Here is a 24,819-nt window from a genome sequence, read left to right as displayed (position 1 = left end):
GATTATTCCCTGACTGCATGATTACCTGCCTTCCCCTTCGAAAAATCCCTCAAGTATTTAGAAAAATGCCTGAGGTACCACAATAATTTGCAGACACTGCTTGTCAGACACACATGAATTAGCCCTGACCAGAAGACTTCCATATAAATTGAATTTCCCTGAAGTTTGCTAGTCCTTCAACGAGAAGATTTTTCATGGTGCGGTACTAGTGCCTGGCATCAGTCACCACTGTAAGTACAGCTGGAAAGGAAGGATCCCACTGAGTTCTGTACTTTCTCAGCACATTTTTCAATTCATGACAGTTGATACCATAAGGAATGCTACTCAACCAGAAAACTTGAGTAATATGAAACTGAAAGTTCTCTTTTTCTCATTAATACATGACTGTAGTTCTTTCAGCTCCGAGTTCCTCTTTGAGAGGGTATGAGGTTTTATTCTGAGATTTCCTTTAGCTAAGTCTAGGATCCAGCATGTATCTGAAGAAAGAATTTTTCTTCCTTTTATCTAGTTTGCTCAAAAAAAAAGGGTAAGTTTGCTACAGTTTTTGTGACTCAGTCCTGTGAGCTGCATGATGTCCTCAGTGAACATTAAATTCAATGTGCCCTGTTACAGCAATAAAATCTTCCTTGTGTAATGAGTGGTATATGTGGTAGCTCCCTAACAGCTGAGCAAAGAACAAATTGTCCTTTAGAAAGATAGATTTCTTTCACGCCTTTAGCTCTCAGGAAATGTTCAAACACATGGTAGAGCCTGCCCTTTCCTGCTCAGGTAGCACTAAACCAATATTTTTCTACACTAACCACACAAATGGGAATCCCAGTCTGAGATTGGCTGAGCATTTTGGTTTGGAGCTACAGAACAAGAAGACGGGGAAAAAACCTCCAACATTTTAAATATGCCTCTTACTCTGTGGAATTGTACATTTTCTTCTCTATATTGTTTTTTAATTTAGAATTTATTATATTTCCTGTTTGATCTGTAATCTAGTATGTAACTCTCTGAAGTCTTGCATATATATATATAGAGAGAGAGAGAGAGAGAGAGAGGGCTTCATAATTTCAGAAGTGATCCAGTTAAAATGTTTTGAGAGAATGTCAGGGTATACATATTCATCATCAGAGCTGTTCCTAAGTAAAAAAAAATGCACTTGCAGCCCAGAAGACAATTTGTACCCTGGTCTGCCTCAAAAGAAGTGTAGACAGCAGATCAAGAGAGAGGATTCTGACACTTTGCTCTGGTAAGACCTCACTTGGAGTGTTGCAGCCAGCTCTGGAGCCCTCAACACAGGAAGGACATGGACCTAGTGGAATGAGTCCAGGGTAGGGCCACAAAGATGACTGGGGAACTGGAGATCCTCTCCTACCAAGACAGGTTGAGGGAGCTGGGGTTTTTCAGCCTGGAGAAGAGAAGGTTCCAGGGAAACCTAATGATGACCTTCTAGTACCTGAAGGGGGTCTACAAGAAGGCTAGAGAGGGACTATTTGCAAAGGCCTGTAGTGATAGGATGAGGGGCAATGGGTTTAAATTAGAAAAGAGTTGACTTAGATTGGATGTTAGGAACAAGTTCTTTACCATGAGGGTAGTACAACCTGGAACAGGTTGCCCAGGGAGGTTGAACATCTCTGGAGATATTCAAGGTCAGGCTCAAAAAGGCTCTGAGTGACCTGATTTAATGGAGGATGTCCCTGTTGACTGTAGGGGGTTGGACTACATGACCTTTGGAGGTCCTGTCCAACAAAAAACATTCTATGATTGTAAAATATTTCAGTAGGAATTGTTTTCAAATACTTCAACAGAAGTTTGTTAGTACTTAAGCTAATTAACATCTATATGGCTTGTAGTCTCCACAAACAGAACTTCTTTATTAAGGCATTTATGTCTGGAGATGGGACAAGAAATGTCTGCAGTAACAGTAAAAAGAATATTAAAAAAATAATCCAGAAATCATTGAGACTCAAAGATAAGAATAAATGATTGAAGCATCATGTGTTTGAAAGCTTCCACATGGTCACTGTCCAAAGAAATTTCTATCTTGATAATTTTCTAGGTTATTATTATGGTTACTGCAGGTTAGTTCTTTAAGTTCGACCTTCCATTCTCATTCACCCTCACTTTCTACTACACCATTAGAGACAGCTGAGTATTCATATTAGCTTTGGGTATAAGCTGCAAAAACATCTTTTAGAGGAATTTTCTTACAGGACCAGCATTCCCATCTCCATTCTTTACAGCTGCACTCAGAAGAAGCATATAGGAGTGATGCCAGAACTGACTACATCTTTCTGTGTTCATCAACTAATGGGGAAAAAAAAAGGCTAATAGATAAGAAATGAATTCATAATCAAGATAAAGCATTATAATGAACATAGCAACTGTAGAAATGATTGCTCTGAGATAAATTGAAACAGGAGATGCAAGCCTTTCTCAAACAATAAAAATTGAATTCCTTTAAAACTGAGCCAAGTCAATAAAACCTAACCTGCAGATACTCCCACTACTATATTGATAAACAAGGGGGAGGAATTAAAAATCATATTATCTCAGCTCAGTTTTCCCTTCAAATCAGCTTGGTTTTCCCTTCCATTACTATATATAAGCCCAGGAAACAAACAAACAGTCAAAGAGGAACTGTAAAAGCATGTATAATTCAGTTTTAAGTTTCAGGTTGCACGTTTGCACTGTCAGATGAAATATATCTAACTGCTGACACTCAAGAAATAACTGAAGCATTACAAAGGCTTCCCTCCAAATACATTTCCAGCCCTGTGTATGCACACATATGTGTGTGTATATATATATATACACACACCCCAAAAGGTTTCTTTCCTAGCCATCCAATTATTGCCATCCTTATGTGGTTTGACTCCACAGGTTATGTCAGAAATAAAGCCCAGTCTTTACCATTTGCATTTCAGAAATGGAAAAAAACAAGTAAATACCTGAAGCTAATGAATCTTTCTGAAACTAGATTCTAAAATGAATAAACCTGGGTCACAGGCATGTATGATCAGTATTATCTACAACAACAGATGTTGGTTTATAAATTGTTAATTTGATTGTTCTAACCCACAGGATATCTGGAAACGTATGAGGTGTTCTCAGTCAATCACTCAGTGAATAAGAAAATGGCAAAGGATAGAAAACTTGACAAGATCTGAATATAAGGTTTGATTCAAAGCCCAAGGAGGAAGGAGGAATTCTTCTCAATTTCTTCACTGGGCCTGTACACTGAGTGACATGCTCAGTTAATTAAGGGAAAAAAAAAATATGGGATAAACAAATACTTTGACTATGCTATGGATGTCTTCCTGAGCAAGGTAAGGCACTAGTCTTTATTTATGCATTCTTTTAAAATGAAAAGTTCTCTATTGATAGTCAGAAATTCCATTTATTACTCATTACTTTTTCATCTTGTCTGCCAGTGCTGAAAAATTCCAAACTACAGAGCTGAATTACTGTGAAAATAATACAAACCACTACGTATTTACTGTTTATTAAATAAAAAATAACTCAATATGCTTTCAGCTTCTCGCTTTCTCCTGGAACTGTGGAAATACAATATTCTGGGGAAATCTTAATCATATAGAGATGAACAATATGTTCTTTTCAATAGCTGAATGTGAAAATCTATGCCCAAATAAAATTAAGAGCAGAATACAATATAAGTAACCCAAACAATTTCATTTAAAGTTGGGATATCCACAACTAAAAGTTAATTTACCACAAAGCTTGTCTCTATGTATCTTAGAATTCAGTGTAGGGCAAGTTTGATGGATACTCAGATCTTAATAGATTTCCTGGTATTATGAACAATACATATGAAAACAAAATTAATTCTTATATCTTTTTTTAATGTCTGTATAACACTGACAAAAAAAAAACAAAAACAAACCCTCTCAGTTTAGAGTCAGTTACTTCAGGGATCATCTGAAGTATCTCATTTCCTAAGTATCATGAATTATGACAAAATATTTTATAGTTTCTGAAGTTCTGACAGCTATTATTAAAAAAACTCAGAGCTATTTGTATTTTGTTCTTGTTTTTCTCTAAATTTAATGTACTGTTATTGTTGCAAATATTCTATTGGAAACACTAAATGTTGTAACATCTTAAACAATTTTTGGCACTACAGAAAAAATCCATCTCTGATCTATAGGATGATATTTTTTTTAATTTGGCAGTTCAGGGCATACAAATTCTTGAGAAAATATATTAGATCTGACTGACTGCTCCTTCAGCCTCAGGTTTCAGCCTGTTGGTGGGAAGCATATCACTAACAGCTTTCATGTCTTGCCAAACAATGATAATTGCTTTCATTTGGTCATGTGGCAACATCACAGAATCACAGAATGTTAGGCACTGGAAGGGACCTCTTGAGATCATCAAGTCCAACCACCCTTGCCAAAGCAGGACCACCTAGGACAGGTTACACAAGGATGTAACCAGGCAGGTTTTTAAATTCTCCAGAGGAGGAGACTCCACAATCTCTCTGGTCAGCCTGCTACAGAGCTCTGTCACCTTCACACTAAAGAAGCTTCTTGTCATGTTGAGGTGGAATTTCCTTTGTCCAGCTGTACTCATTTTTCCTTGTCCTCTCACTGGGCACCACCAAGAAAAGACTGCCCCTTTCATCTTGACACCTACCCCTCAGATATTTATAGATATTAATAAGATCCCCTCTCAGAGCCCTTTCCTTGTAAGACTAAACTTCCACAGGTGTCTCAGTCTTTCTTCACAGGACAGATGTTCAGCTCCCCCAATAATGCTCATAGTCTCTGCTGGACTCTCTCCAGTAGATTCCTGTGTCTCTTGAACTGGGTAGCCCAAAGCTGGACACACTATTTCAGGTGTGGTCTCACCAGGACAGAGTAGAGTGGAAGGAAAACCTCCCTAGACCTGCTGGACACACTTTTCTTGATGAACCCCAGGATGCTATTGTGCCTCTTGGCCACAAAGTCACATTGCTGTCCCATGGCTGCCTACTAGGATTCCAAGGTCTTTCTGCATGGTGCTGCTCTCCAGTAGGACAACCCTTAATCTGTAATGGTGCCTGATAGTATTCCTCCCCAATGCATTTACCATGAGATAGAATCCTCTAGTCAGACCTTTTTCTATCTGTGAGACTTAAGGCATTTGATTAAGTAACAGTTTAATGTAGAAATGTAGAATCACTGAATGCATTGGGTTGGAAGAGACCTTGGAAAGTTGTATAGTCCAAAACCCCTGCAGTGAAAAGAGAGATTGAGTCATATTGATCTCATTGAAAGGAGGATATATAACTCATGGATACACACACAGCTGCTCATCGTCAGTTCTGAGGCTCTTCACGCCCTGGTCTTTGGTGTAGTGTAGACTTTCTTCTCTAAGACTTTCTTCTCAGCTCTGGCCAGCCTGATCTAGTGTGGGGTGTCCCTGCCCAAGGCAGGAGGGTTGGAACTAGATGATCCTTGTGGTCCCTTCCAACCCTGACTGATTCTATGATTCTATGATTCTAAACTTCACATGCAAAGCATTCATGCTCTTAAAAAGAGGACTGCTTTTCCCAATCATACTCCCTTTGACAGCACACATCTAGAGAACAAGACTTACAAGAATTCAGAGGAAAGCCACCATTTTTCTCCACTCTAATACCTTCTATGTTCATGTTAATGAGGTGGAGAATTTCAGTGGTCTCACCCCCCCTCCCCCCCCCAGAAAATAAAATTAAATACAGCTATACTCTGAATCCTACTCATGTCTGCTGTGATTGTCATGTAAGCTTGGAGAAAAAGGGCTTATCAGCTAAAGCAATCTTTGAAAAGCCTAAGGGTGGTGATAATAATTGATGAATGTTAAAAGAATGCTAAAATATACTATGACATGTTATACTCTGCATTAATGTTACTTACAGATACCAAGAGTAGATTAATTTAAAATGTATCATGACATGGTGTTCTACTAATGGTATTGTTTCTATACAGCAGTACATTAAAAAAGCCCAGTAGCTCTCCTAGATATGTGGCTACAATGAGGAATATCAGATTTAACACAAGCTAGATTTACAAATTGTAGTATGAGGAAACCGAATTGAAGACTTCAACCTTTATTGCATGGATAATCTTTATACTAATTTTCTATTCCTGTCACTGTGGGTGGTAAGGCAGATTGATCAGCAACTATCAGTCATTTTCAACCTGATATATGCTGGTTTAAATTTATCTCCACAAATTCAGATCAGTTCTAAAAAGGACTTTTTTGTGTGGTTTTTATTGTGGGGTTTTGTTGGTTTTTAATTAATTTCATAGTTTGTTTTTTCACATTGAGAAAAAGAAAACTAAAGATAAATCTGTCTAAGACTAATACTAAAATCAACACAGAAGTTCAAACACACACAGGAGAATCTAACACTAGCTTGGTTTCAGCTGCTTTTCATTAATGAGAACTAGATTTCAGTTGTTACAAATATATTAATTTGCAGTTATGTCTTGAGTGTGGAAACTTGAAAACTGATTTATAGCAGACTATCACACAACCACTACTTCACATGACTGGGTTTGATCCTCTGCATATTGAGAGATAACTGCCTCTGGCAGCAGATTGCAGGATCATTAATATTTCTATTATTCCAACAGCCACTAAATTAATGTTCCTCTTTAGCTTGAGACCACCTAGTACTTCACTGTGAAAGCCACTATGTATAATTCAACTACATCGTATTTGCGTGTTAGGGTGTAGTTTAAGAAGGATGCATATAAAAATCAGACATGACAACCACACAAATACAAGACTGTAGACCTAGAAAGCATCCTTTCAGATGCTATTTAAACCTGGAAATTCCCAAATGTTCTTCATGTTTCAATCTTAAAGCACTCCAGGTAACTAAAATGCTGTCACATGTGTGGCAGACTTCAGTCTTAACAAGGTTAAAAGTGCTTCAGTCTTAACAAGGTTAAAAGTACATCTCATGCTGTCTGCCTGGTTTTACTCCTAAGCAGTGATGGGTACCAGCATGTCTGATGTTCCTGAGAATCTGAACTGACCTCTGTGTGAAGCAGAGCAGTATCTATTGCTTCTCTCAAAGAACACATCATGGTGATAACTGATGCCACAGCTCTGCACTAAACTTTTTTCCCCAAAATATTGATTCATTCATGTGCTCAGTGTTTTAACTTTTCCAGGACGTGCTACATACAAATTCAGTTTTGTTCTTCACTCCAAGGTATTAAGACTGGAACAGGCTGCCCAAAGGGGTTGTGGAGTCTCCCTCTCTGGAGATATTCAAGACCTGTCTGCATGTGTTCCTGGGTGACCTGGTATAGGTGATCCTGCTCTGGCAGGGGCTTGGACTGGACGATCTTTCGAGGTCCCTTCAGCCCCTAACATTCTGTGATTCGGTGACTTTTTACACTCTTGTGACTGAAGGAAGGTCAACAAGGTGGTAAAGAGTCCAGAGAACAGGTCTTATCAGGAGCAGCTAAGGGAACTGGGATTGTTTAATCCGAAGAAATAGAGGCTGAGGGGAGACCTCATTGCTCTCTACAGCTCCCTAAAAAGAGATTGGAGTGAGGTGGTGGTCAATGTCTTCTCCCTAGCATCAGATGATAGAAAGAGAGGAAATGGCCTCAAGTTTCACCAGGGGAAGTTTAGATCAGATATTAGAAAGAATTTCTTTACTGAAAGAGTGGTCAGACATTGGACAAGATGACCGTTGGAGGTCCCTTTCACCCCAAATAATTCTATGATTCTATAAATGGTAAATAATTCCTAGGAGAGTCACCGAATTGATATTCAGAGCTTTCATACATATTTCAGTAAATTCAAACAACATTGAAATCAGACTTCTAATTATTTTATTTTCAGGCTTCTAAAAGCTATGAATTCCACTGTCCTGTTCCATAGCCATTCACTTTCTTTTCCAATATATGCAATATTCTGAAAATATTCCAATGGATGGCAAGGACTATAGCAACAGGACTACTTTTAGAACAAAAATTATCTATAAAGAGAATTAAGAGGCCAAAAGTATTCTGATTTTTTTTTTTAAATTATGTATATTACCATGCATTTGTTATTTTTCAGGACTGGTTTTACCCATGTTATTTAAAAAATCATGTTTCAAAAAGGAACTGCCTTCAATACAGCAGTGCCAGGCTGTTTCTTATCATTTCTTTAATACCCCTTGCAACAGCTACATCTAAAATGTGACATTCTTAACCAGAATATAAGATGTCAAGTTACTCCTGAGCACTGCTTATAATCTAAGGCTAAAATTGAGCTCATTTTCATGCAAGTGGGTTCTGTAAATCTGATGTACTGGCAGCATAAAATAAAAATAAAAAGAAGGGTTTTACTAACAGCAAGGAATATCTCTGAACACAATTATCTATGTTTTCATCTCATTCATCTCTTCTGCAAAGTCTCTCAGTATATGTGTTCTGATTCAGTTTTTGTTTCCTCGATTATATCTCTTCAGGACATCAGCTTTAGTGCTCTGAATATGCTCTGGGAGTTGCTATTATTATTCTTGTCTTTCCATGCGTGAGCTTGGGCTTTGCTGATTGCACGCCATCCACATCCTGAGCTGTTTTTAGAACTATTCACTTCATTTTGGCTTTCCTGTGGTATTCTTCCCATACCTTAGTGTTTTACAAAAGTCACTTGATTTATCTTCATGAGAATACAGTGAAGTAAGCTCTTATCTATCAGCAGAGGCAATTGTAAGTACTCAATGATTCTACAAATAAGGTCACTGGGGTCTCAAGATCACAGTGTAGGGAAAATAAAAAGAGGATCCACATTTAGTGGTGTGATTTGATAGGCATCATACAAGAACCTGGTCATAAGTGTTAGCACAGCACCCAGTTCTCAGCATTATTTTACATCTCTGAGGTCAATTCACAGCTTTGTTTATCATATATTGAAATCTTGTCTTGGAATTCTGCTACAAATTTTATTTTCTCTACATAGAAATACATATTTTGAACATATGATTGAAAAAAGAAATAGAGTCATAGGATCATTAAGATTGGAAAAGACACTAAGTCCAACCATCAACCCAACATCACCATGACCACTAGACCATGTCCTGAAGAGCAAGGTCTACATGACCTCTGAACACCTCCTGGGATGCTGGTTCCACCACCTCCCTGGGCAGCCTGTTCCAATGTCTGACTTTTTCAGTCAAGAAACCTTTCCTTATATCCAACCTAAATCTTCTCTGGTGCAACTTGAGACCATTTCCTATTGCTTGTTACTAGGGAGAAGAGACCAACACCCACCTGGGTCCTCCTCCTTTCAGGGAGTTGTAGATAGCAATGAGGTCTCCCCTCAGCCTCCTTTTCTCCAGACTAAAAAGCTCCATTTCCCTCAGCTGCTCCTCAGCAGACCTGTTCTCTAGACTCTTTACCAGCTTTGTTGCCCTTCTCTGGACCTGCTCCAGCACTCCAATGTCTTTCTTGTAGTGAGGCATCCAAAATAGAGCAAAGTTCTCGAGGTGTGGCCTCACCAGTGCCTCATAAATGACATACACTGTTTCAAAGCATTAACCTAAAGAGGACATAATCAAAACAGGCTGAGAGAGATGAGGTCATTCAGCCTGGAGACCTTCTAGCAGCCTTCCAGTAGTGTAATGGGGTGTAGAAGACTATTTGTTTGCACCAGAGACAGCTAGGCAATCAGCTAAAAATGGACTTTTTTCTCAAACAGTGTTTGGGATGTTTCCTGGTTTGCACCAGAGTGCTGCTGATTCATGTTTTGTGGCTGAGCAACCAGCTAAGAGAGGTCTTGCAGTTTTCAGTGCCTACTGAGCAGGCATAAGGGTGCTACGTGATTGACTTTGAGGAGGGTCTTGTGTGATGGATCTCTCAAAATGAACCTCTTGGCACACTGAGCTTGCACCAGACTGAACTGCTCCTACCACTGCCTGACACCATGCTCACCATGCATAGGCATGAAGTTTCCTGGAACTGGGCAGAGATTTTGGGACTCATAGAAATGATACTATAGAGAGCTACAAAAGAAGAATCTTCTCTCTGGAACTCTCTCCCACCACCAAGTCATCAGGAACAAGAGGGGAAGGACACCTCTCCCCAAGCAGCAACAGAGAAGGATCTCTCCCCACCAACCCACTGAGAACACCAGACCCTAAACCTACTGTTGCACCCTTCATGGTGGTGATTTTTGTTACAATCCATAAAGACACCTTCAACTACACCTTTTCTGTCATTCCTCCTTTCTTATGGCTTTCTGTTGATAGCAATAAACTGTTGGACAACATTTGACTTGTTTGTGTCTTAATCTCACTGTGGGTAAAAAAATAACACTCTGAGCAAATCACAATGGGACACAAGGCTGCAGGAGAGCTGGAGAAGGACTTCTAACAAAGGCATGGAGTGACAGGGTAAAGGGGAATGGCTTCAAACTGGAAGAAGCTCAATTTAGAGGGGACATGAGGAAAAAATGCTTCCCCATCAGGGTGATGAGGCACTGGAACAGGTTATCCAGAGAAGCTGTGGAGGCTGCAAGTCTGGAAGTGTTGAAACACGGTTTGGATGGACCATGAGCAAGCTGGTCTAGCAGGAGGTGTCCCTGCCTGTTGCAGGGTATTGGAACTAGGTAATCTCTAAGGTCTCTTCCAACCCATTCAATGATTCTATGATTCTATGAATGTTAAATAACAGAGTAAAAGAGTTGCAGAGACATTTCTTAAGGAAATTGACACACTATCCTAAAACTGAGTATGCTAGTTTAACACTTCTTTATAAAATAGAACACTTAGGTCTAAACAGAAAATATAGAATAAAACTCAATGGCCTAGAAAGTCTGGTGAAAAATGTCAGTGTTAACCAAGTGTAAAAAATTATGTGATGCTTCAATTGCAGTTTTTTATAGACTGGTATAAAATCAGAAAATGTATTTCCTATGGTTAGTAGCTACATTGAAATGTCTTTAGTTCATTAAGGAATTGAATCCTTAATGGACACTGGCAAAGCAAAACCTAGCTTAGAACCCTTGGCCTATATTCAGAGAACAGAATACCCTGTGGCATCTCCGTGAGAGATGTCATGACGAGACAAAAAACGAGCTCAGACACTGATTGCTTTTTAAAAAATGATTGAGTGGAACAGGTTCATTACTAATGGATCACTAGAATATGCATTTACAGATTGTTCTGCTGGGTGCAGTCTCGCTCTCCCCTAGGGCACCTGATGCAACAGCATGTTTGTGTAAAACAAGAGTCCATCTCTTGCATGAAGAGAGAACAATGAAGTGCACAGTGTATGTGAACAGCTGCTGAGAACCATTAAGCATCCTTCAGTGCTTAATTATTAGAAAGTTCTCTAAATTCATTAACATCCCTTCTTTCTTCAGTTAATCACAAACTCCTCTTTCTTGCAATTTTTTTTCACTATATCAACTAAGTTTTTCCCAATCAGCATTTCTCTTTCCATGCAATTAATCCTTTCTGCTTTGTTTCCTTATTTTTCCAGATAATCACTTTCCTCTTCTATCATTAAGGCTTAATTTATAACTGTTCCTAGTATCTATTTCCTAAAAAGGATTTGGCAATTAATCTGCAAATTATTGATGACTCCAGATGCATATAACCTTTATTAAAACTCCTACAGTGGCACAGGGAAGGAAACCATCTAAAGAATAACAAACAGCAATGTCTAAAAGCAGCTGAATAAAGTTGGGATGATTCTGAAAGGGGTGGGTTTTGAGTAAAGCTCTGCACTTAAACTCACATTCTATAAATTTCCAGAGATTATCTTAATCTATTTAAATCAGTAGCAGCAAGAAGTACATATTTCATAGACAATCCTGGGTTCTGTTTTGGGATCCTCACTACAAGAAGGATGTTGATGTGCTGGAGTATCACAGTATCACAGTCTCACAGTATATCAGAGGTTGGAAGGGATCTCAAGAGATCATCAGGTCCAAACCCCCTGCCAGAGCAGGATCACTTAGGGTAGTCTGCACAGGAATGCATCCAGGTGGGGTTGGAAAGTCTCCAGAGAAGGAGACTCCACAACCCCCCGAGCAGCCTGTTCCAGTGCTCTGTCACCCTCACTGGAAAGAAGTTTCTCCTTATGTTGAAGTGAAATCATTTATGTTCAAGTTTGAACCCATTGCTCCTTGTCCTAACACTGTGAACCACTGAAAAGAGCCTGGCCCCCTCCTCCTGACACCCACCCCTCAGATATTTATAGACATTGATCAGATCCCCTCTCAGTCTTCTCTTCTCCAGACTAAATAGCCCCAGGGCTCTCAGTCTCTCTTCATAGGGGAGATGCTCAAGTCCCCTTTATCATCCTAGTAGGACCAGAGAAAGGCAACAAAGCTGGTGAAGGGTCTGGAAAACAGATCTGGACAGCAGCAGCTGAGGGAATTGCAGTTGTTTAGTCTGGAGAAAGGAGGCTGAGGGAAGACCTCATTGCTCTCTACAACTACCTGAGAGGAGAGGTGGGGATTGGTCTCTTCTCCCTAGTAACTAGAGACAGGATGAGAGGAAGTGGCCTCATGTTTCACTGGGGAGGTTTAGATTGTAATTTAGAAGAAACTTCTTGACTGAAAGGGTTCTCAAAGAGGTGGTTGAATCTTCATTCCTGGAGCCACAGAGATGTGACACTGAGGGACATGGTTTAGCATCTGATCTGGGACAGCACTCAGTTTACATGGATACAGCCATGCTCATTTTCTCAAGACTTGTCAGGAATACCAGCTTTCAACCAGTAGTGTTTGTAATGAGACATTCCAGCTTCATATACTGTCAGAGGGATACAGAGAGCAGAAAAAGGAAGTGGAATTAACTATAATCGCCCTGATTCATAAAAAGGAATGAAATATCTACTTTGTTCCAAAAAGGGTCTTCTTTGTTCATTAAATATACATGTGAAGATCCTTCTAGTTTTGAACACAGGCTGAAAAGAATTATTACAACCCTTAAAAAAAAGTGAGGAGGATTAGTTTATTAGATTTGTGAACAGTTTGGAAGTATATTAAATAATATGTGCCCTGAAGAAACTTTATCGTATTACGTGTCTTTGATAGATTTGAAAGACCTGATTTGTATTTCAATGAGTAAGATTTGTCTTTTGTATCCTTTTAATCAATGAACACAACTGCAACACACATTCCCTGAGGCAGCAATTGCCATAGAGAAGCACTTTCCAGCCAAGGAAAGAGCACTAGCAGGGGTATGTCTTGTTGCTTTTATGAACACTTGTAATAGATTTTATCAGTAACTTTGTCATATAACACGGGCATGATACAGCTCCCATCTTCTCAGAGATAATTGCACATGCTTGCTTCCTCAGTCCACAGGAATAACAAAGGAGTTCTTTATTCAGCTACAATTGTGGGCAAATCTGTTCTTATTGTTTGAAAGACATGACAGCCAACAAACTCTGGGACCTTTCCTTTGCACGGTTACTTCTATGCAAGTGTAATGAGTCAGTAAGTAGAGATGCATCCAGAATGTAGAATCATAGATTCATAGAATGGTAAGGGTTGGAAGGGACTTGCAGAGATCATCTAATCCAAACCCCCTGTCAAAGCAGGATCACCTAGGCCAGGTCAAACAGGAATGAATTCAGATGGGTATTGAAAGTGTCTAGAGAAGGAGACTCCATGACCTCTCTAGGCAGCCTGCTGCAGTGCTCTGTTACCTTTAGAGTAAAGAAGTTTTTCCTCATGTTGAGGTGGAACTTCCTGTGATCCAGCTTGTATCACAGGACACCACTAAAAAGAGACTATTACCTTCTTCTTGACACCCACCGTTCAGATATTTGTAAACATTACTGAGATCTCCTTTCAGTCCTACCCAGTCCCAGATCTCTCAGCCATTCCTCATCAGACACATGCTCCAGTCATCATCCTTGTAGCCTTGGATGGACTCTCTCCAGCAGTTCCCTGTCTCTCTTGAACTGGGGAGGCCAGAACTGGACACAGCACTCCAGATGTGGTCTCACCAGGGCAGAGCAGAGGGGGAGGAGAAATTCCCTCGACCTGCTGGCTACACCGCTGTTCCATGGATTTCTTGCTGTCCACCAAGACTCCAAGGTCATTCTCCACAGAGCATCTTTGCATCCTGCACAAAGCTCCATTCTAGGCATTATTCTGGCAGACTGTGAGGAAGAAGCAAATTGTCCAGTTTACACCCATATGGGAAGAAAAAAAAAGCATACATATTTCCCCTATGTATAGAGAATTACAGAACTCTGGAATCAATTTTTTTTTCTATATTAAACGTCACGTAGACAAAAACTGGAATTAAACTGCTTGTAGATGGAAAGCCATGAATCACAGCCACTCCAATTTTACCAAAAGGCAGATGTTTTGCTGTTTTATACCATGAAGTTCCTCTTTAATGGAAAGTCAGAAAGGTTTATAGTTGCATTTCAGGGAATCTGCTTGATAAAAAATAAGCTTTTTAAGAGACTCATATCTTAAAAATTTTTACTAACAGAAGAGAGTGACAGGATGTTTTTATTATACAATGAAAAGCTTTCTACTCTATCATATAATATATTCAGGATAGGACTTAGTGTTATATTTAGAATATGCTGAAATCATGCATTTTTTACAATCTGTGTAAGAAATCTTGGCCAAATATTTGTCATAAGGAAATTATAACTATCTGCCTCACTTTTTTCTGATGAGGTAGCACCACTTCCAAAGTTAGATCTAAGGAAATCCTAATGATTGACATTTCTGTACTAGGAATCATTTCTTTCAAAGAGTACAGACAAGTAATACGTGTTTACAGCACTTGGGTGCCTGAAGAATGACACTACAAACCTGTGCCCAGGTGAAAAGGAAACAAAAACTCTTCCAAACACACTATTAAAAAAAATCTCGTATTTTGTACCTAAAGTCCTTATGGATGTCTTTCACTGATTTGCTTTAAAATATCAGGTAATGAAGTATTAAAATCTTAGATTGCAATAGTTATGCCTGTTCAAGAGGTCATTTTGCTATGGTAAAATATGCCTGTTAGAGTAAGAGAGTTTTAAGATCAGTGGGCTTTTTTATATAAAGGGATTGGTATCCTTCTCTATGGGTATACACTATGGGTACCAGCATCCTGGCCTGGATCAGGAATTGAGTGACCATCAGGACCAGGGAACTGATTGTCTCCATTGACTCAGCAGTGGGGAGGCCATATCTTGAATACTGGGTTCACTCTGGGGACTCACACTCCAAGAAGGACATTGAGGTGCTGGCACACATCCAGAGAAGGATAATGAAGCTGGTGAAGTGTCTAGAGAACAGGTCTAGTGAGGAGCAGCTGAGGGAACCGGCATAGTTTAGCTTGGAGAAAAGGAGGTTGAGAGGAGACCTTCTGGCTCTACAAAGACCTGCAAGGAGGTAATGCTGAGGTGGGTGTTGGTCTCTTCTCCCTAGTAACAAGTGACAGGAGGAGATGAAATGGTCTCAAGTTGCACTAAAAGAGGTTTAGGTGGATATGAGAAGAAAATTCTTGACTGAAAGGGTCCTCAAAGACTGAACAGGCTGTCCACACAGGTGATTGAATCCCCATCCCTGAAACCACAGGGATGTTGCTGAGGGATATGGTTCAGCCCCAGACTTGGTAGAGTTACATAATGGTTGGACTTGATGATCTTTCCAATTAAAATGATTCCAGGATTTTAAGTTGTTTTGTTTTTTGTTTTTTTTTGACAAAGACTTGCCTTTGCTTAGTTTCTCCAGGCATCTGTCTTTACAGATACACAGATTGCATTGGGTTGGAAGGGATCTTCAAATGTCATCATATTCATCAAGGTTATTCTTTCTCCATCAGCCACCTCTCCCACCTGCTGAACCTTACACATATTACTACAGATGTTACTCTTAGATAATGGTTGGACTAGGTGATCTTTAAGGTCTTTTACCATTTCCACAATTTTATGATTTTATGGATACAACAAATACAGCTTTTTGCATTGATATGCCTCTTACCAGCCTGTACCACCTCTACAGTCTGTGACAACCCACATCATACTCCTCTAAGCATAACAGTTAATATCCTTGCTATTAACATATACATTATGACATTAGGTGACAACTGCATTTAATTATTAAGCATATGAGTTCCAAAATTTGAAGATTCTGTCTAATACTTGCTAGGGACAATTTTACCAGAGTGGTTTATTTGCTCATTTAGGTCATACCTGAAGAATACAGTTGTTAAATGTTATTTGCATCAACTATATTTTATTCATACATATTTAGGAGAGAGAAAATACCTATATGGATTGAAGCTTGGGGAGGGTAGATTTAGACTGGATATTAGGAGTAAATTCTTTACAGCAAGGGTGATGAGACAGTGGAACAGGTTGCACAGGGAGGTTGTGGAAGACCCCTCCCTAGAGGTATTCAAGGCCAGGTTTCATGAAGCCTTGTGCAGGCTGGTCTGGTGTAAAGTGTCCCTTAACCATGGCTTGGGGGTTGGAACTAGATGATCTTTAAGGTCCTCCCAAACCACACCATTTTATGAATATATGAATATATTATTCTGTTGTTTCCTTCAACATGATCCAGCAATACAGCATAATATGAGCAGGGCAAAACACTCATTTTTCAGGACCTGGTATGCAGATCATCTGATTTTAATGGAGGTTACTTTGAATTCCTTGAAGAGAAACAAACCTTTCAGTTCACTTTAACCTAAAAAGAATCCTCTTCCCGGGCTCTGTGATCATTTTGTGGGGCTAACTAAAGCACAGTCAACGAGGATAATCAGTCAATTTGCTTCAAAAGCACACTTCTGAGCATTCTGCTGGTGCAGGCAGAGCCAGACACTCACCTTGCATAGACTGATGCTGTCCTGAACTGATGAGGGCATGGGAGAAGATGGGAAAACTTCACAGCCGTGACTATGTCTTGTAATGCCTATAACACAAAGTGCATGGTGGTTTAGTCGTTTTTAAAGAGTTCCCTTCCTGCATTTCCCTTATCCCTCTTCAGCAACTGCATATCTAAAGCCTTGTGATGCATGCAAAAAAAGCCCCTCAGTAACAATAGCCTAAAGTTCTGGGAAGCAGTAGCTGTAAATTCTGTGCAGCTATAAAAACTAGGAAAAGATGCAGAAGTATGTATGTGCAATAGGGAGGTGGCAGAGGCTCCATCATCTCCCTTCAAGTTCAGGCTTGAGAGGGCTCTGAGAAACCTGATCTAGTTGGGGGTGACCCTGTTTGCTGCAGGGGGGTTGGACTAGATGACCTTCAAAGGTCCTTTCTAATCCACTGTATTCTGTGATTCTATGAACAGCATGAAAAGGGGTTTAATGAGGACTGGAGGAACTATCAAACTGCTTTCACTAAAGATAAGGGTGACTAAATAGAGTCTTAAATACTCTGAATATCAGATAATGTACAAATAATAGGACAGTATCAGTGGTGATGAGTGAATAATTCTGTACAAAATATTAAAAGGGTAAAATGAAACATTTGAAGAAAACGTTCATGTTAAGGAACAGTTGGACAATTAAAAGGATATCTATATATGTACATCACACTGTTTTTTATCAACTAGTGGTTAATAAAATGGTTGATATATATCAACATTGGTTTTAGTGAGGCCAGCTGGCTAAAACTGATACAAGCATGAAACAAGTAATTATATTATTTGTTACTAGCAAAGAATGAAAACTGAAGCATGATGCAACATAATGAAATACTTTTTCTTCCCTTCTTATTGAAGAGACTTACTTTGCCATAACTGATCTATAATCTTCAGCTATGGCCTTAAAGTAATGTATAAGCAGAAAGTATGGGAAACAGTACAACAGTTTTATACACAGCAGCAAAAAACCCCCACATATATTTGATTAATTCACCTTCCTGAGATTCTGAATGTCAGTGCATAATATAAAGAGTTTAAAAGAAAAATTAATTAAAACAAAGCAACAAAAACTAGTAAGAGACTGTGGGAACTTAATATAATTGGCTATCCCTGGTGTAGAAACAGTTCTTGTTAATTATTGATATCTAAAATTCTCTAAGAAATGAGAGACTAAGAAAACAAACCCACCACATTATATCAAACAAAATCCTTGTTTAAAAGGATGTTTAGCTTAGCAGTGTACTGTGCTATCACAGGCTAGAGATTTACTTGATTTGATTGCTTATCTTGGTTTAAGCACCTGATCCTAATTTTCAAGCTTCTGGCCCAATATCAAAGGGTAGATTTTAATCTCTGGATTTACCTAACAGATGCATTCCTTTGGAAGAAAATTCATCTCACACTCTGGAAATGTTAAAATCTTGAGGGAAAAAGAAAATTAAGATGAATTAATTCTAGGGTAAGACTGAGATTTTAACATTATAAACCACTAATAAATCTTTATAATTAATCAAAAATAAGTTTTAAATAACCAAGACCCATCTTGTACTAATATATTCAGTTTTTGGCTTACAAAACTTATGAGTTTAAACACATTTTATTCCATGTACTATTTACCTGTTTTCTCCTAATTCCCTGTGTTTGCCAGCCATTATAAATACTGTGGTATAGCTTCATTTAACAACAATAGGTATCTTTTTTTTTTTTTTTGAGTAATTCCCATTATACATCCTGAAGAAGAGAAGGGTCTGGGGAGATCTTCTAGCAGCCTTCCATCCAGTATTTGAAGGGGGCTACGGAAGAGCTAGAGAGGGACTTTTAACAAAGGAATGGACTGACAGGACGAGGGGTAGTGGCTTCAAACTGGAAGAAGCTGGATTTAGATGAGACATGAGAAAGAAATTCTTCCCCATGAGGGTGGTGAGGCAGTGGGACAGACTGTCCAGAGAAGTTGTGGAGGCTACAAGCTTGGAAGTGTTGAAAGCCAGTTGGATGCAGCCTTGAGGCTGGGGAGCGATAGGACTCAAGTTCCACCAGGGGAGGTTAAGGTTGGATATGAGAAGAAACGTTTTGACTGAAAGGGTTCTCAAAGACTGGAACAGGCTGCCCAGGGAGGTGGTTGAATTCCTGTCCCTGGAGGTGATTCAAAGAGGCAGATGTGTGGTACTGAAAAACCTGTTTTAGCACCAGACATGGCAGAGTTAGGGAATGGTTGCACTTGATGATTTAAAGGTCTTTTCCAACTAAAACAATTCCATGATAAATTTTGCAGAGCAAACAAAATCATTAACAGCATTCATTTACTAATTTTGCTCAAGGGCAATTCATTATCCTGAACATGATTTTATGTCGCTTTCTTCAGCTGAAAACTTGCTTTTACTTTCTGGTAAAATTACTGTTCACTTTGCAATCCATTAGCTTTGCTGTTCATTTGCTTGCAATTAGCAGTATTGGCTAGATTATAGGAACACAGCAAAAAATATTCATCTGGCTTTTAAGTTTGGTATTACAGTTGATGATATTCCCCCTCCTTACTTCCACCCCAAAAGCAAATACGCTGAGAATTTTCTATTGCTCTCGGTCTCTATGTAACTAAATTGCCTTTGTCTGAATATCCCAATTAATTAAAAATGGATAGCTTCTGACCTCTATTTCAGTGAAGCAATTTGTCAAGACTTTTTTTATTTGCTTGGGTTTTTTTTTGTTTTGTTTTGTTTTGTTTTGTTTAAATACACAATTTATTAGGATCCTGGTCAGAAGACTAACTTTTACGTTTACACCTGGAATTTTCATGAACTCCTTTCTACAGATATTAGACCCAATTACCCTTATCATAGAATCATAGAATAATTAAGGTTGGAAAAAACCTTGAAGAGCATTGAATACAACTTGAAATCTCTGAAATCAATTAGAACATTCAAATGAGTAGAGCTAGGCACATGTGTAAGAGTTTTGTGGAATCAGAATCTAGAAGAAGAATTTTATTTGGGTTTTAATGTTTTTTTCACTTTACTGTCTTAAAGCTCCTACCAAAAGCTTAGTGCCACAAGCTGCAGAGCCAGATTCTAAGAAAAATATGAGCTCTGTGTATCTAAAGTGGTTTTGGGGATTTTAACTCTAGAATCCTATTAGGTTTTAATGTTTTTATTTTAGTACAGGCTACCTAGTGTGTCATGCACTATATAAATCATGCTCAATTGAAAAAGCAAGTGCAGTTGATTTCATCTAACCTGTTTTCAAAGTTGATTGTGTTCCATTGCTAGTATAGTCCTCTGGGGAACTGAATAACACAAGAGAGTCTGTGTCTTGTTAGGTTTTGCTATACAGTTTTCTTTCCTTTATGCCCTCTAAACTCCTATGATTTTAAATAGAGTAACAAAACTTCAGAAACTCTGTTATTTCATGATATATTTCATTATAGCAAGATTTTCCACTGGCTATGTCCTTGTAAATTTTTCAGCCTGTTTTCAATCCCAAGGTAAGGGGAAGAAAAGAAACAACAAAATAAACAAACCCAATCACACAAATATTCCAATGAGGGTAGAACTAAAGGATAGAAGAGTACATTAAAGAAACAGGATGGAGAGGTACTGTGCAAGAAATTAGGACAGCATGATAGGCACAGAGGCAATTAGGAGACTGCAATTCAGAGACAGGCAGAAGATGACACAAAGGGCAAATGACAACATAATGTGACAGGTGAGGGATGAGGGGGGTGTTAGTACATACAGGAGAAAAAAGGAGCAAAAGGATAAAAAAGGATGAAATTGCATGAACATCTGCTAACTTACTTGAATGTGTCAGCACTCCAATGGTAAAAGGCAGGCTTGATGTAGCTAGGGAGTAAAATAAAGATGTAAGTTTTGTTGGACTGTTTTATTTTAATTTGCTTTATTTTATTTAATCATAGAATGGGTTGAGTTGAAAGAGAACTTTAAGATCATACAATTCCAACCTCCCTGCCATAGTCAGGGACACCTCTTACTTTACCATGTTACTCAAAGCCTTATCCAGCCTGGTCTGAAACACTTCCAGGGATGAGGTATCCACAACTCCTCCGGGCAACCTGTTTCAGTGTCTCAACATCCTCATAGTAAAGAACTTCAGATTAGTTGAAAAGAAGAAATTATCGTTTTCTTTCTCTCTCTTTCTTTCTTTCTTTCTTTCTTTCTTTCTTTCTTTCTTTCTTTCTTTCTTTCTTTCTTTCTTTCTTTCTTTCTTTCTTTCTTTCTTTCTTTCTTTCTTTCTTTCTTTCTTTCTTTCTTTTTCTTTCTTTTTTATTTTCTTTTTTTTTTAATCTGATAAGTATTTTTTTACTTAATAATGCTCAGATTTCAATTTTTTCTTCTTTCTTAAATGGATTATGTCTTATGTGCTGTTTAATTAATAAGCCTTCATATTCTTGATCAGTGATGAAGCATAACTGACACATCCTAGCAAACTTCTTTTTCTGGCAGCACTGTTAACAAGAGGACTAGAAGAGTTTAGTTTTATTCAGTACTTTATGCAAATCTCCTGAGTCTTTTTGATAGATGTAGTTGCAAGGTGTACATGAGTCTAAAATTATTTAGACCCAATTACCTGTGCATTGGAAACCACTTATTTTAAATCAGGAGATTCTGTTTCATCACATCCCTAATATACTGCAAGAATATTATACAAGCAAGATCAAAGACTGTTAGGAAGTTAGGTATGAAATAACCCAAATAATGAGCAAAGCTTGGAGTTTGTATGTTCTGTCCTTCAGTCTTGTCTAAAATCAAATTAGGGTTCTCTTTTGGTAGGAATAGGTTCACAGTCATTTGAGGAAGGAAAATACCAAAGGGGGGAAATTTTTGGACAGCATTAAGAAAAATGAGATCATGAAATCCATACAGCAGAGCCAATAGATTTTTATGAGGTTAAAGGATGTATTTTCTGTATAAATAACAACAGCAGAAGTATAAGGCGTGTTCAGACTGCATTATTTGATACTTACACATTTATACACCTAACTGCTGAGTGACTCTCTGCTTCAGAAATACAATGTGCAAATAAATTGAACATATAAAAATATATGGCAGAGACACAAATATGAAGTGTCTCGTCCAAGATCATGCAGAAGGGAATTGTAGCCAAAGCAAAGGCCTATTGCACTGACAAAATAGAAGCACATTGGAAAAAGCATAAAGATGATCAGAGGGCAGGAGCACCTCTCTGGTGAAGACAGGCTGAGAGAGTTGGGGTTGTTCAGCATTTCTGCAGAACAGCAAGCAAAGGTGATTATTTAGGATGACGTTGGTTATTTTTCATTTCATAAGTCAAAATGACAAGATTGCTGACTGTAACAAAGGGTTATTTTAAGAATTAGAAGCACCAGCTGATGGCCATGTTCATGAAGAGGATACAAAATCATGGAATTGTTTGGGTTGGAAAAGACCTCATAGATCATCAAGTCCAATTGTCAACCTAACACCACCCTGGCCATTAAACCATGTCCCAAAGTGCCACGTGTACACATTTCTTGAACACCTCCAGGCACGGTGACTCCACCACCTCCCTGAGCAGCCTGTTCCAATGACTGACCACTCTTTGACTAAAGAAATTTTTCCAACCTAACCCTCCCCTGGCACATTTTGAGACCATTTCCTCTCATCCTACCAGGCAATACTAGTGATATCTAATGTCTATATCTACACTCGAGATATCCTGCTAACATGTCTAAACCCAAACCATAGTGAGTCCACCCACATTAGGCTATGGTGCCATACTGGTGCAATCTATGAACTTCTCATCCAAAGATTTGTCTTAACACAGTGAAATGAAAACATATTTTCTTTCTTAGTGAGATGGCTTCATAGACCACTGCATGGAATTGGCTTTTTAACATTACAGGGGATTTCAAGAGCTCTAGTGGTAGATCTGATCAATCACCATTTTACATACTCCTTTATTTGCTCTGTAACAGAACTTAAATACCTGCAGTGAAAAAGGAATCACATAACATTAAATCTCTAGATGCTGTTTATCATCCCCATGCTTTTATGTGCATTGCTAAAACTATAACTCAGAGATTTCTATTTCCCTCTGAAGTGTTTCTAAAGTCACTGACACCTAAGGCCAGCTGATGAAAAAATCTTTTACACTGACATATATCTTCATATAATCTACACCCATGGGAATTACACACTTTGACATTAAGTGCTGGCACAGAAAAGAGAAGAGATTCAAAACCCAAAACACATCTAGCTTTCATTGCTTTGTTTAAATACTTATCACATATGAATGCACACACTAATGTTGACATGCATGTAAATACATAACATACGTTAAGTTCTATTCCTATGTTTTAAAATATACTGGTTAAATAATATATTTCAGAGGTTTTGTTCTGTATCAGTAGAATGTGTACATATATACATATGTGTGTGTGAGTGTGTATAGGGAATAGAGAAGATGACATAACACATAATTCATGAAAAACAAAATTACCAAACATACTTAGTTTGGAGAAATCCATACCAGCCATCTCAGATAGAGTTGATATCCATTTTACATGTATATGTATATATATGTTCAAATAATAAGAAAATCATTTTCTATCTTCTCTTTGACTTCAAACCACTAATTCTAATACTGTTCTAGTCTTCCCAGAATGCTGTTTTTCTAATTGCCATATAAAATGGCAGTTTAAAAAGTCAGCAAGTAAACAACCCGAGTGGTGTGGTTTTGCCTTACTACTACTGTTAATTGTGGTTTCTGAAGGTCTGAACTGAAGGAAAAAGTAAGATTGAAGATGCCTAGAATCAATTTTAACTAATTGTTATCTAGAATAAGATAAAACCTGTCTGCATATCCTGCTTTCTCATCAAAACTCAGAACACATTTTCAGAACTCGCTGCTAACTGTGTCATGCCCTTGCTGGTTTTCTTGCTTCTTTAATTTCTGTATCTTGGTATACAGAATGATAAATTTCTCTCTGAAGGATCAACATGGGGGGAGAAAATGAAATTTAAAATGAGTGGAATTGCTTTATATTTTTAAGATTTTTCTTCCTGAAAGCCATCTACAATGTCCAACAATTTAATATCCTTAGTTTTGGGTCCCTGATCAAGCACTCTGCATATTTTCTTTCATCCTTGGGCTATTCTTCACAAGGAACCAACTAATTTTCTCAAGATAAAGATCAGTGTTCATAAAAGAAAAGTTGTGGCAGAGTTTTGAGGAAAGATTTAGGCCCAAAAAGAATCACAAATGAGATTTCATCACACTTCATACATTTATAGAGTGGCTTTGGATTAGAATGGAACTTCAAACACCATCTAGTCCAACCTCCCTGCAATGAGAAGGGACATCTTCCACTACAGCGTGCTGGCCAGAGTCTTTTTGAACCTGAACTTGAAAGTTGCCAGGGATGGGGCACCTACCACCTCTCTGGGCAGCCTGAGCCAGTGTTTTACTACCCTCACTGTAAAAACAACGTCTTCCTTCTATCCAGTCTGAATCTTCCTTCTTTTAGTTTAAAGCCACTAACCCTTGTCTGCTTGCAACAGACCCTGACAAAAAAAAAAAAAAAAAGAAAAAAAAAAAAGAAAGAAAGATTGTCCTTACCTTTCTAATCAGAAATAGAGAAGGAAATAGGAAGAGATGCAATCTGACTCTCTCAACTAGAATTATATTGTTGTCAGGGGCTTTTCCCCCAGATTTTCAATTATGTGATTATAATTGCATATTTCAATGGTCCATGTTTGTAGAATACTCACAATCATAGAATCATAGAATGGTTTGGGTTGGAAGGGACCTTAAAGATCATCTATTTTCAAACCCCATGCCATGAGCAGGGACACCTCCTGCTGGACCAGGTTGCTCAAAACCCATTCCAATCTGGCCTTGAACACTTCCAAGGAGTTGGGCGTCCACAACTTCCCTGGGCAACTTGCTACAGTGTCTCATCACATTGCTTGTTTCACGTGTTTGTCTCACATATTATTTGTTTCCTTTCTCATTCCCCAC

The sequence above is a fragment of the Indicator indicator genome, chromosome 8 (genome assembly GCF_027791375.1).
Source record: "Indicator indicator isolate 239-I01 chromosome 8, UM_Iind_1.1, whole genome shotgun sequence".
NCBI classification, from domain to species: domain Eukaryota; kingdom Metazoa; phylum Chordata; class Aves; order Piciformes; family Indicatoridae; genus Indicator; species Indicator indicator.
This window is presented reverse-complemented; position numbering follows the sequence as displayed.